Raw genomic sequence first — 18,241 nt, 5'->3', positions numbered from 1 at the left:
CAACCTAGCAAGTCCTGCTCTCTTGTCCAAGCCTAGAATCATATAGTCGCTATATCACTTATAATGATCTAAAAGCCTTAACTAAACTATTACATATGTAATGGTCCGGGTGCGTCCCATCTTTCTTGGGGGCCCACAACCATTTTTGCTACTCATGGCCTTCTCTCCACCTGGCTAGGGGAGTTTTTGCCCTCCCCAGGGATCGAACCTTGTACCTCAAGGCTTAAGTACAAAGTTTTCTGATCCCTGGTACCATTGAGCCTCAATGGTACCAGGGTTCAGAAAACTTTGTACTTAAGCCTGGAGGTACAAGATTTGATCCCTGGGGAGGGCAAAAACTCCCCTAGCCAGGTGGGAAGAAGGCCATGAGTAGCAAAAATGGTTGCGGGCCCCCGAGAGATATGGGACGCACTCGGACCATTACAAAAAAGGGCGTCCTTTTTTGTACTGGACTGGGCCTCTCTCTGCTGGCCCAGCCATATTCTAACTTATGGGCCTTCTCCCCACCTGGAAAGGGTAGTTTCATGCCCTCCCTAGGAATCAAACATGTACCACTAGGCTTAAGTACATATTCTTGCTGATTCCTGGTACCATTGAGCTGGCCAACATAATCCCTAATATTTTTAGACATCCAAAGTTATACCTGCGTCCGTCGTCAGCCCTTTGCTCTCGAAGTTCCAACTCCTAGACACAGCTCCGCTACGACTCTCGGAATGCCTCGCCAACTCTCGGGAAGAACCGCCTAAAGGGATTAGGAAACAAGGGAAGAGAGGTGGAAGAGGTGCAAGGAAATGAGCTTTCGGACCTCATATTTATGGACCTCGATCGGAAGCTCCGATCGCCTCTTTGGAAGCTCCGATCCACCTGATCAGAAGCTCCGATCCCTTATTGGTGGCTTCTATCTCTGCATGCGTGCCACGTGCAATGGTTCTCCGACAAGTGTCTTCGACTACTGTTCGAAAGCTCTGATCACCTTGTGGAAGCTCCGAACTCCATTCCCGATGCCACCCATGACATCATCATGCTGACCTCATCATGGACAGCTGGATTGAGCAGATCGGAAGCTTCGATATTGAATCGTACATTCCAATCTCCCTAGTTCCGATCACAAAATTACCTTCCGAACTTGCACACAGATTGGATGATCCGATCCTAGTTCGGACCTTCCGATCCCACCTAATACTAGGGACCCTCTAAACAATTTTGATTGTTTTGGATCCATTTTTGAACTCTTTAGACCCATTTAAAATCCCTTAATCAAGTTTTACCCAATTTAATTACGTTACCAAGTTAATTACTCATTTTGGGTACAGGTCACTACATTCTCCCCGCTTAAGAAATTTTTTCCTCGAAATTCAAACTTGAGGAATAAAGCAGACAAACCATAAAAGAGTTCTTTATTACATGTAATCTGACAATTTCCTTTATGTAATCCTCTGCATTTTGGTTCATATTATATGTGGACTTCATTGGAAGGAAATGAGCTGATTTGGTTAAAAAGTCCACAATAACCCAAATAGAATTATACCCTCTCAAAGCCTTGGGATGACCAACAACAAAATTCATCGTTATGTGTTCCCATTTCCATTAAGGAATAGCTAATGGCTTCAACAATCTTGTTGGTCTTTGATGTTCAGTCTTTACCTGTTGGAACATCAAACATTTTTTTACAAATTGAGCTACCTCCAATTTCATTACTGGACACCAGAGATATTGTTTCAAATCCTTATATATTTTGGTGCCTCCTGGATGGATTGAATAAGGTGTAGCATGAGCATCAAGAAATACATCCCTCCTAATGTTTTCCTATTTTTGCATACACACTCTACCTCGATACATCAATATTCATTCGACATTATACTCAAAATCAGAACCTCATTTCTCAAGTTCCCTTTGTCTTATTTTATTCAACTCTTCATCTGAACTTTGATTTGCTTAAATCCTTTCTTCTAATGTAGGTTGTATCATTAAGGCAGAAAGATTTACTCGAGCACTTTTAGGCACAATCTCATTTTGTAAATTATGCAAGTCTTTTAATACCTGCTCTTGTACCCCTAAACTGGCCATAGAACTTGACTTTCGACTCAATGCATCTGCAACCACATTTGATTTCCCTGGATGGTAATTGATTATCCAATCATAATCTTTCACAAGTTCCAACCATCTCCCTTGTCTCATATTCAGCTCTTTCTATGTGAAAAAGTATTTGAGGCTATTGTGGTCTGTGTAAATCTCGCATTTTTCACCGTATAAATAATGCCTCCAAATTTTTAATGCAAACACAACATCAACCAATTCAAGATCATGTATTGGGTAATTATTTTCATACTCTTTCAGCTGTCATGAGGCATAGGCGATAACCTTTCCATTTTCCATCAAAACTACACCCATTCCATGTTTAGAAGCATCATTTTATACTAAAAATCCTCTGGTTCCTTCTGTAATTGCAAGAACAGGTGCTGACTTTAATTTCACCTTTAGTTCTTGGTAACTTTGATCACATGACTCATTCCACACAAATTTCACATCTTTCCTTGTAAAAGTGGTCAGTGGCAATGATATCTTCGAAAAACCAGCTATGAATCGACGATAATAACCATCTGAACCAAGAAAACTACGTACCTCTGAAACATTGGTTGGTCTAGGCCAATTATTAACATCTTTTGTTTTACTTGGTTCCATAGAAACTCCATTCCTTGAAATTATATGACCCAAGAATGCCACTTGTTCCTGTAGCGATCCAACTAGGATTCACTACCTAATCAGAGTTATAGCATAATTAAGCATGCAAATAAAATAAATACATTAATTTGTTGCGGAAGTCTTAAATAAAAGTTGGTCGGCAGAATACAACCGACTAAACAATTTTGATTATACAACTCAATCGAATAATTAATCCTAACGGCAAATAAAACCTACAACTAAATCTGTTGTCTTCATTGGTCGCTAGCCACTCCAAGCTACTGGGCGCACTACCTGCCCTGTCGAATGGGGTGTCCAAACATAAAGAAAATACTGGACGTGAGCGATTACGCTCAATACGAAAGCAATGATATATAAAATATATGCAGCACATAAGTGACTTTTAAACAAGGGTAAATCAGTCTACTTAGGGGCGCCATGAATATACAGCGCCGTGCTGGATAGCTAGTCCGCGGGGCACTCGTAGAATCACCCATCAACAATAGCGTCTACTCCACCGTCGTGGTCGCTCTAAGTGATAGCAAAACTAGGGGCTAAGCCTCCACAAACCTGACCCGAATCCAAAACAGGATACAAGTCTCATATGAAAACTGTCAATACCAGACTCGAGTCCAAAATGAGATATATTCTCCCTATGGAAACAGTTAATGACCCACCTCTCATGAGATGTAGTCTAGTTTAAAGACATGCATGTGCTTAAGCAGTAAAAACATGGTAAACACATAACACATACATATGCAACACATACATCATATATCACGCGGGATATCTCGGTCAGTACTTGCGTACCTCACTAAAGGCAGTCCTAGCAGTCCCACTCTAGATTCCAAGCCTATCATCAGTTCTACAATGCAAATACCCATGCATCATTATTTAAGCTCTAAAAGCCTTAACTAAGGTATTGCATACTCTTAAATATTTTTAGGAAGCAAAAGCTATTACCTTTGTCTGTCGTCATCCCATTGATGGTGACAGTCCCAAAACTTGGACATAGCTCTGTTACTAGCCCCGTAGCGCCTGGCCACTTTCGGCTTGACAATAGGATGCCTAGAAAGTCCCTAAAAAGCTAAAAGACTACAAGAAGAAGAAGAACAAGAAGAAGAAGAAGAAGAAGAAGAAGAGAAGAAGAAATGGTGCACTGAGAAATGATCTCGGCAGCCCCTTATATAGACAACGATCGGACCGTCCGATCACACGTTCGGAGCCTCCGATCCTAATCGGAGCGTCCGAACCCTCTGTCCAAACTCCCTCAACCAACCACGTGATCAAGTCCTGCGAGGCGATTGAGGATTTTAGAAATTTTGTGGGCAACAAACTTCTATTGAAATGTTTAAGTTAGCTTAATTAAATGATTTTAATTATTTAGTTTATTCATTTAAATGATCATAACTATTCCGCTTATTTATTTTAAATGACTTGAGTTTATTGGAAAATTATTTAAATGGTTTTAACTGTTTAGCTTATTTATTTAAATATTTATTGTCCAACTTATTTATTTTAAACAAATTAAGTTTATCGATTAGTTATTTTAAATCATTTTAAATTTCTACCTTATTTATTAAATACTTTTAAACGTCCAAGTCGTTTTAAAGGTTTTACTCCACTTGTGTATTTTATTTAAATGACTTTTAAACAATCATTTAGTTTATTTAAATTGTTTTAATCGCTATGTTTATTATTTAAATATTTTATTAAACATTTTGACATCAAAATAAGTAAAGTATTGATTTTAATTTCTAAGTTAGTGTTTAAATTCCTTCAAATGTTTATTTGTTTTTGTGATGCCGATGTTCATAATTTAAATTCCATGTATAATTTAGCCACGATATTTAAATTCCTAAATTCATGATGATTTAAATGCCTTAAAATTTCCTTAGAATTTAATTGCTCAAATATTTAAATTTATTTACTTGAGATACTTGAAATTTGTGACATTCGGCTCCGGCACGCGGTAAAGGTGGACACGATAGGAAAATATCTTATTCTAAATTTTTATGGTCTAAAATTCTTAAGAGATGAAGAAAATACAAGGAAAATTTTTATTTTAAATTTTCGAGTAAAGAAAATCGCGTAAGCACATTTTCGCGCATAATTCTCTAAATTTCCTAAATTAGCCTTTTTGTACCCGGACAAGTGAAATATCCTTATTGACATTTAAATTTAATGATTCTAGACTTAGAAATTTGAAATGAGGGAAATCCTACAATCTAAAGTTGTAATACCTAAACTAGCACTTTTATTAGTAGAGTAGCACTTTTGTGCATGTTCCACACTCACATACCCACACCTATACATACATACAATTAAAATACTACACGATACAATTAAACCCTAGCATTTCTAACCCACACTAGCCGCCACTCTCATTCTCCTCCCCCATTTCCCATGCCATCTCCCCCTCCTCTCAACTTAACCCATCAGCCGCCCCTTTTCTTCTTCAGACCGCCGCCGGCCGCCATTCCCAGCCAACTGTCACCGTGATGCCGCTATGGAGGACACCTTGGGAGGTGTTTCCAGCTGCTAGCCGTGAGTTGTGCGCCCAGCCGCCCCTCTATTCTTCTTTGGTTGCAAGTTTGAGGCAAGACCTTTTCATTCTAGTTTAAAACTCAAGCATAGAGTATATGATTTTTGGGTCCTTCCTCCTTAACTCGAATTTTCTAGCTTTTTCATGATAAAATGTGTGTGTATGTATCGGTTTCCAGCAGGTTCTATGGAGGAGGTGATTCTTTTTGTGTAGATGTAGTCGCTAGCTTGTATTTCAAACATGTTTGGTCGATTCCTTGCATTTTAATGGGGTTTGCATAAATTAAAAGAAAAAGTCAGATTATACATGGAGTATTCGACCCTTTCTTATGTGTGATTGATTGATTTTAAGTCTCATATGGTATTGTGCAAGACTTTTTATACCTATGTTTTGAAATTTTGCAATATGACTTGAATGTTGGGCGTTTGAAATCAAATCTTGAATAAATGGATGGAGGGGTTAAGGGCTGCCCAAGGTGGGTTTCTTGGATGAGAATGTGATCTTGGGAGTTTGTTATATGGGTGTTAGGGGCAGGTCTTATAGGATTTTGGATGGGATGTGGGATCGTAGTGTTTGAGGGTGTCAACTAGTCGTATAAGATTAAACATTTGGATAAAGCTAGCACTGGGCAAGTGACTATCTCAAGAACAAGTGTATCAAAACAGAATTTTTAGACTACGTGATTTGCCTCTAGAAACCAGGTCTGAATGGATCCTTAGTGAGGTCTGGGTAGAGTCTACCCTTAATTTTATGATTTTAAGTGATGTTAGGGTCGTTTCGGTGCAAATTGAGCTTATTTCGGATGAGAATCGAATAAGTTGGGTGCGCTTTAAGTTAGGGTGTCGTGAGCAGATATTTATATCATCTATGGGCTGTCCGGGAATTTAAATCGCTCGGGTTGTTCGGGCCGTCATTAAAGGATGACCACTGATCCTAGGAATATTTTAAGATGTGTTTGAGGTGCCGGTATGAACGAGAATCTTTTTGGATAAGAATAAGCTAAGTTATGTGTCGTACGGGCCAACCGCTCGAGTTAGATCTTTTGAGTATAAGTTTAAGTATTAAATAGAAAGCCCTTAAGCCTAGGGTGCTCACGTACACTCCATTTATCCATCAATTTAATTTCACTCTATCCTTTGAATTTCATGTCATTTAAATTATTCAACGCCATTTATTCGCGTGTGTGGCTTCAAATCTATTTAATATTCTAGTCCCGAAGCTTTAATTAAAGAATTATTGTAAAGGTGAAAATTGAAATGAGGAAAGGGTGAATGAACAAAAAGTTAAATAATGAAGTCAGTTGGTTGTGACTTAGACGTGCAATGATAGGTCGGGGGATGCCCTGGTTCACTTGCCAAAATGAGACGTGTAGATCGGGGTCGGGAGACATCTCGACTTCCCTACCAAATTAGACGTGTAGATCGGGGTTGGGAGACATCTCAACTTCCCTACCAAATCAGAGTGGCAATGTGGGGCTGAGAAGAACTCGGTTTCCATGCCGGCATAGTACTGTAGCCATTGATCGATCAAAATCATAGTCACAATCGAGGATCTGAATTCACAAGTAAAGGAAAAGGATAAATGATTCATGAATGTTACTTTTCATTGCATATTGAGATTGTTTCTACTTCGGGCATGTTATTACATTTTCTGTTCGTGTGAGTCCCATTATATGCATAATATTATTTTTATTATGCGACATCTATTTTTTAACCCTTTTTTATATAGCGTAAATCTTGTTGGGCTTTTAGGCTCACTAATATGCTTGGTGCAGGTTGTACTTTGTTGAGATCGAGAGGCATGACTCTTGAGCGGACTTCGATGCAGGCACGACACATCCCTCCGACCTATGCTATTCTTCCGCAAAAAATCATTCAAACTTAAATGTTATGAAGTATTTATTTTGTTTATTTGGAAAATGTAAATGAAATGATTTTTAAGATTTTTTTTCTTGGTCTGTAAGTATTAAATTGTAAAATTTTGATGTTTGTGATGTTGAACTACCCTTAGTTTCTCTTTCATTTATTCTGGTCTTGTTTATCTGTTTTGTGGGTTGATTTTGTTGTTTGTTGTCCATGTCAGATGGGATTCAAAATAAACAGATGGCTCATGCCGAAATTTTTGAAAAATCTGCATTTTTATTTAAGTTTATTTAAAGTAGAAGTTTGCGGTCGTTTCAGTTGGTATAAGAGCATGGTTCTGGTTTGGGTTGTGCCTACTGCCGGTTGCAAGAAACTCGAGAAGTCTCGCCTCAAAGTCTGTAAGTTTTAAAGAATTTTTTTTAAAATGTTAGTCATACTTAAATTATTACTTTAAATGTTTTGATGTCATCCATTCTAAAATATTTTCAAAATTAGGTGTTTATTTTATTTAAATGTGTGGCTTAGTGTTAATTTTGTTTAAATATTTCTTTTAGTACTTTAAAGAATACCATTCAAATGTTTATTTTTATAGCATGCGACTTTATATGAAGCGGGGTTAGTGTACTAATATTTCTTCAAGTTTTAGACAGTACGTGGAAGTTGTATGAGTTATTATGAAGTTTTAATGATTTTCATGGGATTGTAAGAGTTTGTTGAAAAATATTAAACTTGAACATTAGGAAATATTAAATGTTATGTTGTTGTAATTCATTCTCTTATGAATAGATTTTAGTTGGATACAACTAAGTGCTTAGTTGTTTAGAAATTGATCGACATATGTTTTGTCAGTTAAGTTATTGAATCGAAACTAGTGCGAGAACTTGGGATAAACTTAAGGAATCATTGTTATTTTTGTGCGAACTCCAAATTGAGGAATGTTGCAAGCTAGAATTAAAGTAAAGGATTTAGAAAATAGTTAGAGTCCTAATTGATAGCTTCCAAACCAATTTAAAATTGCATGCCTCCATATTTCTATACTACAACAGGAGGTCATAACTTTGTTATTGATGAATTGCGTCTATTAAAAAAAATCAATCAATTTTTAAATGATGTTTAAACATTTTCTTGATATTTTATTTATTTATTTAGTTATTTTCCCATATTTGCATAATTTGAAGCCGATGGGAATTTTTTTATTTTTCTTGATCTTATTTTGATGGTTGTTGCTGTTGTGTTGAGAATTTTACCAGTTATGTTATGGGTTGTTGGGAGTAAGTTCTTTTTTCAAGAAGTGGAGTCAACTGAGGATTCGGGTCGTTGGTTGTAACTGGTGACTGTGTTCTAGCGTTGTTAGGATTGATTGCATATTATGAAAAAAAAAAAAGAATTACGAGTGGTGATTTGGGAGATAAGTTAGAAGGTTGGAGAAGCATCGGTTTGGGTAGAGAATATTCTAAAAATTAAGATAAGCAAGCCGTTAGACTAAGCAAGTTGTGGTAACATTTTCTTGGAATCTTTCACTTACTGTTATGTGCTTATTAATTTGGAATATATTTTGAGACGGTAGTGTAGCCAGGACTGGACTTTAGTGTTTAGGATGCATGCTAGTGTGACAGGTAAGACTTGGGAAGTGGGTTCTTGCTATGGACAATATACAAAATTATCAATTGGTTCTTCTAGGCTGCTAACAGTAAGAAATTATTGTTGTCCAATCTTGGGGTTATTGTAGATTTTTCTAGTGGTTGGTGAACATTTAAGTTTTTTTACTTTAAGTTGCTACTACATTATTAATGGATGTAATTAGTCTAGTTGCAGTAGGTTGTCTAAAAGTTGAGGTATCAGCTATTTAAGTTTCTGTCCTTATCGAGTTTAAGGTCTGAAATTTGATTTTTGGGTATGAGTCAGAGTTTGGGACGCGTAGAGGAGTGTTGATAAGAGAATCGGCCATGAGACATTTTGGGAGAATTTTAAGACGATTTTAGAAGCGTGATCAAGTCCCGCGAGGCGATTGAGGATTTTAGAACTTTTGTGGGCAACAAACTTCTATTGAAATTTTTATTTCTAAAATGATATCTGAAATTATTTGTTTGCATGCGAAAATAATTTTGAAGAATGCACTGACTTGTGAAAAAGATTTTAAGAAAATGTTTTGGCAACAAAAATATAATTTTTGAAAGCATGGACTTTGATAGCTTTCGTGCATAAATTATTTATTTAAAACTTTTAAGCATAATCTTTCAATGATTTTTTTTTTGGCGGAGCTTTGACTACGACTACTGATGTAGAAAATTTTAAACTGCAATTCATGAAAAATTTTGAGAAAACCGTTTTATTGAAGCTATATGTTTAGTAAGGTGAGTATTTGGTCGTTAAATATTTTGAGAACTTGGCAATTTCATGGGAGCTTGAGTCCTATATTATAATTGTAAAAATTAATCGGTTATTATATATTAAGCACAGTCTTTTGCGAGAAAGCTTTTAATTTATGGTTGAGATCAACATAAATTATTTATTGATTTTACGAACTCAAATGCTTGAAGTTGTTATTAGGAATCTAAAGTTATCAATTAAGGGAAGTATACGACCTTGTAGGAATTTATGTGGAACATGATTGATCATTAACGAATGATATAAGATTAGAGAAATGTAAGTTGTGCAATAGCTTATAGGTCTAAGAATTTGTAGATTGTGGAACTTAAAAGTTGCAATTGGATGATGTTCGTAGGTTTGCAATTTAGATCAAAGGTAATTTGGTGTAGTGATAAAAATAATTTTGAATAAAATCACTCGAGAGCAAATAAGAACTAGAAATTTATAGGACAATAAAAGTTAGTCAGACCCTTGGTGATATATATATATATATATATATATATATATATATATATATATATATATTAATAAGTATGAGAGTGTGTAGAGAAAGCTAATTAGCGTCAACTCTTGTGGGTGCAAGGTAAGAAGATTTAGTGTTATTATGGTCTAAGGTCTTTGAACCTGGTTAGTAAGTTCTGAATTTCGAGTACGAAATTCCATTTAAGAGGGAAAGGAATTGTAAAACCAAAAATCCAATCAATTAAATCACATGCATTAAGTTAAATAAATATTATGATTATTATTTTTATGATTAATCGATTTAAAATTCTTTATCTGGATTATTTACTAATAAAATATTAATTATTTATTCAAATGATTTTTATTGTGCAACTTAATTGTTTTAAATATTTTAAATGTTTAAGTTAGCTTAATTAAATGATTTTAATTATTTAGTTTATTCGTTTAAATGATCATAACTATTCCGCTTATTTATTTAAAATGAATTGAGTTTATTGGACAATTATTTAAATGATTTTAACTGTTTAGCTTATATATTTAAATATTTATTGTCCAACTTATTTATTTTAAACAAATTAAGTTTATCGATTAGTTATTTAATTTATTTTAAATGTCTACCTTATTTATTAAATACTTTTAAACGTTCAAGTCGTTTTAAAGGTTTTACTTCGCTTGTGTATTTTATTTAAATTACTTTTAAACAATAATTTAATTTATTTAAATTGTTTTAATCGCTATGTTTATTATTTAAATATTTTATTAAACATTGTGACATCAAAATAACTAAATTATTGATTTTAATTTCTAAGTTAGTGTTTAAATTCCTTCAAATGTTTATTTATTTTTGTGACGCCTAAGTTTTATAATTTAAATTTCATGTATAATTTATCCTCGATATTTAAATTCCTAAATTCATGATGATTTAAATGACTTAAAATTTCCTTAGAATTTAATTGCTCAAATATTTAAATTTATTTACTTGAGATAATTGAAATTTGTGACCTTCCGCTCCGGCACGCGGTAAAGGTGGGAACGGCGGGAAAATATCTTATTCTAAATTTTTATTGCCTAAAATTCTTAAGAGATGAAGAAAATAAAAGGAAAATTTTTATTTTAAATTTTTCGAGTAAAGAAAATCGCGTAAGCGCATTTTCGCGCATAATTCTCTAAAATTTTCAAATTAGCCTTTTTGGACCCGGACAAGCGAAATTTCATTCCTGACATTTAAATTTAAAGATTCTAGACTTAGAAATTTGAAATGTTGAAATCCTACAATCTAAAGTTGTAATAGCTAAACTAGCACTTTTATTAGTAGAGTAGCACTTTTGTGCATGCTCCACACTCACATACCCACACCTATACATACATACACTTAAAATACTACAAGATACAATTAAACCCTAGCATTTCTAGCCCACACTAGCCGCCACTCTCATTCTCCTCCTCATTTCCCACGCCATCTCCCCCTCCTCTCAACTTAACCCATCGGCCGCCCCTTTTCTTCTTCAGACCGCCACCGGCCGCCATTCCCAGCAACCTGCCGTCGTGGAGGACACCTTGGGAGGTGTGTCCAGCTGCTAGCCATGAGTTGTGTGCCCAGCGGCCCCTCTATTCTTCTTTGGTTGCAAGTTTGAGGCAAGACCTTTTCATTCTAGTTTAAAACTCAACCATAGAGTATATGATTTTTGGGTCATTCCTCCTTAACTCGAATTTTCCTGCTTTTTCATGATAAAATGTGTGTGTATGTATCGGTTTCCAGCAGTTTCAATGGAGGAGGTGATTCTTTTTGTGTAGATGTAGTTTCTAGCTTGTATTTCAAACATGTTTGGTCGATTCCTTGCATTTTAATGGGGTTTGCATGAAGTAAAAGAAAAAGAAAGATTATACATGGAGTATTCGACCCTTTCTTATGTATGATTGATTGATTTTAAGTCTCATATGGTATTGTGCAAGCCTTTTTATACCTATGTTTTGAAATGTTGCAATATGACTTGAATGTCAGGCGCTTGAAATCAAATCATGATGAAATGGATGGAGGGGTTAAGGGCTGCCCAAGGTGAGTTTCTTGGATGAGAATGTGATCTTGGAAGTGTGTTATATGGGTGTTAGGGGCTGGTATTATAGGATTTTGGATGGGATGTTGGATCGTAGTGTTTGAGGGTGTCAACTAGTCGTATGAGATTAAACAATTGGATAGAGCTAGCACTGGGCAAGTGACTAGCTCAAGAACTCTTGCTGGACATTTAGGGACACTTGGAGGATGTTTAGATGGGCTTTTGAGGTGTTAGGACATGAGGATTGAGTTTGGGAAGTCTTAGCTTAAAGTATATCAAAACAGAATTTTTAGCCTACGTGATTCGCCACTAGAAACTAGGTCTGAATGGATCCTTAGTGAGGTCTGGGCAGAGTCTACCCTTAATGTTCTGATTTTAGGTGATGTTTGGGTCGTGTCGGTGCAAATTGGGCTTATTTCGGATGAGAATCAAATACGTTAGGTGCGTTTTAAGTTAGGGTGTCGTGAACAGATTTTTCTATCATCTATGGGCTGTCCGGGAATTTAAATCGCTCGGGTTGTTCTGGCCGTCATTAAAGGATGACCACTGATCCTAGGCATATTTTAAGATGTGTTTGAGGTGCCGGTATGAACGAGAAGCTATTTGGATAAGAATAAGCTAAGTTATGGGTCGTACGGGCCAACCGCTCGAGTTAGATCTTTTGAGTATAAGTTTAAGTATTAAAAAGAAAGCCCTTAAGCCTAGGGTGCTCACCTACACTCCATTCATCCATCAATTTAATTTCACACTATCCTTTGAATTTCATGCCATTTAAACTATTCAACGCCATTTATTCGCGTGTGTGGCTTCAAATCTATTTAATATTCTAGTCCCGAAGTTTTAATTAAAGAATTCTTGTAAAGGTGAAAATTGAAATGAGAAAAGGGTAAATGAACGAAAAGTTAAAAAATGAAGTGAGTTGGTTGTGACTTAGACGTGCAATGATGGATCGGGGGATGCCCTGGTTCACTTACCAAAATGAGACATGTAGATCGGGGTCTGGAGACATCTCGGCTTCCCTACCAAATTAGACGTGTAGATCGGGGTTGGGAGACATCTCAACTTCCCTACCAAATCAGAGGGGCAATGTGGGGCCGAGAAGAACTCGGTTTCCTTGCCGAAATAGTACTGTAGCCATTGATGGATCAAAACCATAGTCACAATCGAGGATCTAAATTCACAAGTTAAGGAAAAGGATAAATGATTCATGAATGTTACTTTTCATTGCATATTGAGATTGTTTCTACTTCGGGCATGTTATTACATTTTCCGTTCGTGTGAGTCCCATTGTATGCATAATATTATTTTTAGTATGCGACATCTATTTTTTATCCCTTGTTTATATAGCGTAAATCTTGCTGGGATTTTAGGCTCACTACTATGCTTGGTGCAGGTTGTACTTTGTTGAGATCGAGAGACATTAGTGTCGAGTGGACTACGATGCAGGCACGGCACATCCCTCCGACCTATGTTATTCTTCCTCAAAAGTTCATTCAAACTTAAATGTTATTAAGTATTTATTTTGTTTATTTGTCAAATGTAAATGAAATTATTTTTAAGATTTTTTTTTCTTGTTCTGGAAGGATTAAATTGTAAAATTTTGATGTTTGTGATGTGGAACTTTTTCCATTAGTTTCTCTTTCATTTATTCTAGTGAGACCTCGGTTCTAAACAACTAATCTTGGATTAAACAACAATTAAGCATACAAGATCCAAGACTAAAAGTAAAAGAATTTTTTTTTAAAGGGGGTGCGCTCGGTCTGCTAAAAACTACAGACCGGGCGCCTCCAAAATCACACTCGGTCTGCTAAAAACTACAGACCGGGCGCCTCCAAAATCACAGCCCTACTGTTCTGTTCAACAGGGGTTGCACTCGGTCTGCTAAAAACAACAGATCGAGAGCGCCCAAAACAGCAGACTTGCTGTCATACTCGGAAGGGGGGGGCGCTCGGTCTGCTAAAAATTGCAGACCGTTTGCACCCTGCACCAGAACAACAAAATAGAAACAACTTCCCAACTCAATCAAAAGGCCATTCAATACATTCAAATCATAATCATGCATTACAATCACCATTTTTCCAAATAATACATGAGATTCTAGAGTCTATCAGTTGCTCAGAAAGATAAATTATTCAACAACAACATTCAACCAGAAAGCTCGCATAATCAATACAACATAACAACGAAGTTCGATATCTAAACATGTTCCAACATAACTATGTAGACATGTTGACACGACTTCCAAACCGAGTCCCACTACTAACTCTCCCTCTTGATGCTAACTAGGTCTTCGCTGACTTGATCCTGCCCCTCCTGTTGCAAAGTACACAAACAAAACAAAGCAACAGCCGGATAACTCTGGTGAGAATGATAATCCCAGTAAAAGCAACATAACAAACAATACATGTAATATAACAACAACATGCTTTCAAGACAACATAATCAAATCCAAACGAATGATATGCATGTATTTAAAAATAGGGATATCAACTATGATAAACAAGGGGTTGTTGCTCTGCTTTTGGGATCCCGAGGATGAGATCACTTAACAACTCACCGACTCTCCCAATCGAGGTGGTGTCACGTATCCCAATCCCCTAGACTTTGGTGTAACTATAAGGAGTATGCTGACACTAGGTGAACCTCTACACCCAGGCCACTCAGAGTATAGCCCCCAAAACATCTAAACAAAAAGGGCTGATCTACCCGCTGAAATAAAAGGTTTGGCTCAAGATGAATGCATAAGAAACATAAAGCATTAAGCCACATAATAAAAACTCAATCAACCACAAAATACAAGTTCCACATGCTAGAACAAGTATTGATGCAAGTATGTGATTTTAATGGAAACTCGAGAACCAATTGTCCCGAGTATGCTATCCCGCTAACGATGACTGCTTTTACCTTTTCAATGCAAGTAGCTCCAACTCTGGATAATCTAAAACAAAAGGTTATATCAGAAACTAAACAAACTAACAACGACAACTGCTCAAGGTAATCTCTTTACCGTTCTTCGTCCAATTCCTCGACGATCAAATGCTGCTAACACAGGGCTGACAAACTCCAAACAAATCTCTACGGAGGCAAAGAAGATCAACAAATGACGATCAACTCACAAGCCAAGGTTCAACAACACAAAATGGTTCAAAATCTCCAAAACTCAAACCGGTGGCATAACGGCTATAACTGAACAAACCGGAAATGCAGACATCAGTAAAGCTTTTCAAATAACTCAATTAAATGCTAAGACAACCATAAAGGCTCAAACCCAACAAATCTCAAAACTAGATTTTCAAATATGGCTTCCAAAAATCAAAACAATTCCGAACGACGCTCTAATTCAAAACCGACTGAGAATAAACGATCAGAACTCTGTCAAAAACAAAATACTTGAAACTCAATCGATTCTAAAAACATCCAAAAATTAGAATGAATCTGATCGTAGAAAAACTTACGATATGACGGAGCTCTCGCTGCTGTGATCGCTAAAATGCCTTCAGAAATAAATTCCAACGGACGGATCGACCGGAAACTCAAATCTGAAAACTTGAAAAAGCTAAGGGGCATTTCAAAGGAGGAGGAACGGCCAAGGGGGAGGGAGGAAGACTATTCCCAAGTCAAACAAGGCAAGATAATATATAAAACTTCAATTTTGCACTTTAGTCCCTGAAATTTCAAAAATTTTCAAAATAGACCCTGATCAAAATCAAGTCGGCTCTTGAACTCTGGAAACTCTGATTATCTCAAATAAGATCAATTAAAATAAAATCGGGGCGTCACAATTCTCCCCCTGTAAGAAATGATTTCGTTCTCGAAATCAATAAGAATCACATCTCATAAGATAGAATAAAGAACTAAAGACAGTAAGAAGAACTCACGTCATCCGAATAACTCCGAAAATCGCTGTCTCTTGTCAGATTTTGTCTCCCAAGTCGATTCCTTGACTCCATGATGGGTCCACTGCACTTTCACCAATTGAATCAACTTGGTTATGAGTTTCTTCTCTTCCCGATCAAGGATCTGAATCGATCGCTCAAAATAGCTCAGAGTCTTGTCTAACTCGGCTTCGTCAGGCTGAATAATATGAGAAGGATCTGGATGATACTTCCGCAGCATAGAGACGTGAAAAACGTCGTGAATACCAGATAAAGACGGAGGAAGTGCAAGTATGTAGGCAAGATCGCCTAACTTCTCCAGAATCTCGTACGACCCGATGAATCTCGGAGACAAGTTCCCTCTCTTACCAAATTTGACAGTGCCTCTGAAAGGAAAAATCTTAAGGAATACTCGGTCTCCCTGCTCTAAACTCAGAGGTCTACGTCTGAAATTCGCATACTTTGCCTGTCTATCCTGAGCTGACTTCATTCTCAACTGAATGATCTTTACTTGCTCTGCCATATCTCGAAGCATATCCCAAATCTGGTAACTCGGACAAATCATCCAAAAACAATGGAGATCGGCACTTCTTGTCGTACAATGCCTCAAAAGGCGCCATACCGATACACTCTTGGAAGCTGTTGTTGTAAGAAAACTCAACAAGAGGCAAAAAATCTTGCCAACTAGTGTCAAAGTCTATCACTACTACTCGCAGAATATCCTCTAACGTCTGGATAGTCCGCTCTGACTGTCCATCGGTCTGAGGATGATAAGCTGTACTCAGATGCAAATGAGTACCAAGTGCCTCCTGCAGGCTGAGCCAAAAGTGTGAAGTGAATCTAGGGTCTCGGTCTGAAATGATCGACTTCGGAACTCCATGCAATCTCACGAAATTGCTAACATACAACTCAGCCATCTGATCATGAGGATACGCCATCCTGTACGGAATAAAGCAAGCAGACATCGTAAATCGGTCGATCACTACCGAAATGGCATCGCATTCTCGAACAGATCGCGGTAGCTTTGTGACAAAATCCATAGAAATGTGATCCCATCTCAATTTCGTAACAGATAATGTGTGGACCCGGGTTGCTAATCTTATCTTAGGGCAATTTATTGTAATTAACAATTAAACAAGTACTTAAAAGAAATAAAGAAACAAGAGCTAAAAAAAATTCTTTTTTTAAAGAAGGGTCTCGCTCGATCGGTAAAACTTGGCCGATCGAGCGAGCTCAAATACTCAAAAGCTCTGTTTCCAAAATCGAGGCCTCGCTCGATTGGTAACATTCTACCGATCGAGCGAGAACAAAACTCGCTCCCTCTGCCAAGCCAATTAATGGCCTCGCTCGATCGGTAAACTTTAACCGATCGAGCGAGCTCGAAATGCAGAGAATTCTGCTGTCATACTTCTGCTGTCAAAGCATGGAAAATCAAACATAAACATTTATACATGCTACCAAATAAGATGCATGCTATCTCATAATATCTTACAAGCTTCTAAACATAAGATACATAAACTACCATGTATTCAAACCACAATATACAAAGTTCTTGTATTATTTCTCGCATGGTTTAACAACTCAAAATACACGTCTTGCTACTAAAACCCGTGTCCTCACTTACTATGCTTCTATCTTGAGCTATCCTTGTCTTTTCTGACTAGCTCCTGCCCCACCTATTGCCATGCACACATACAAAACAAAGCAATAGCCGGATAACTCCGGTGAGAATAAAATCCCAGTATAAACAACATAACATGCAATAAAGATAGCATCTCATCTAATGCTATAAAATACATGCAATGCATGTTTGAAGAATAGGCTATCAAAACTGCTATCAAAGGCTTGGTTCTTTGGGATCCCGAGGAATAAAATAACTATCAAACCACCGACACTCCCAATCAAGGTAGAATCAAGTACTTTAATCCTCTGACTTTGGTGCAATTATAGAGAGTCTTCTAGCTCTGAAAGAGAAGGCTGCAATCCATGCCACTCAACTACAATCCGCCAAACGTCATATGCACTCTAGGCTTTAAACCCTCTGTGGTTATTAGGCTGGAGTTCAAGATGAATGCAACATATACTGTATGCATTAAAGGCTATAAAACATCTTGGTCAACTAATAACATAAGCAAGCAAAGCAAGTAAAACATCTAATCACATAAAACATATAAACAATTAAGTATGTGATTAACAAGGGAATACTCGAAACGATAGTTATTTCGAGTGTTCTATCCCATCTGGATTAGCTGTCATTTATACCTTTCAATAACACGTCTGAAAGTACTTCAAGTCTGAAAAGACATCAATGATAAAGCATATCAAACGGTTTCTCAAGTTCTCAACTCAAACTCAAATACAATGCTAGCAAACCTTGCTTCAACTTCTTCT

Source organism: Henckelia pumila, chromosome 1 (genome assembly GCF_033568475.1).
Source record: "Henckelia pumila isolate YLH828 chromosome 1, ASM3356847v2, whole genome shotgun sequence".
Taxonomy (NCBI): domain Eukaryota; kingdom Viridiplantae; phylum Streptophyta; class Magnoliopsida; order Lamiales; family Gesneriaceae; genus Henckelia; species Henckelia pumila.
Note: the sequence above shows the minus strand (reverse complement) of the source record.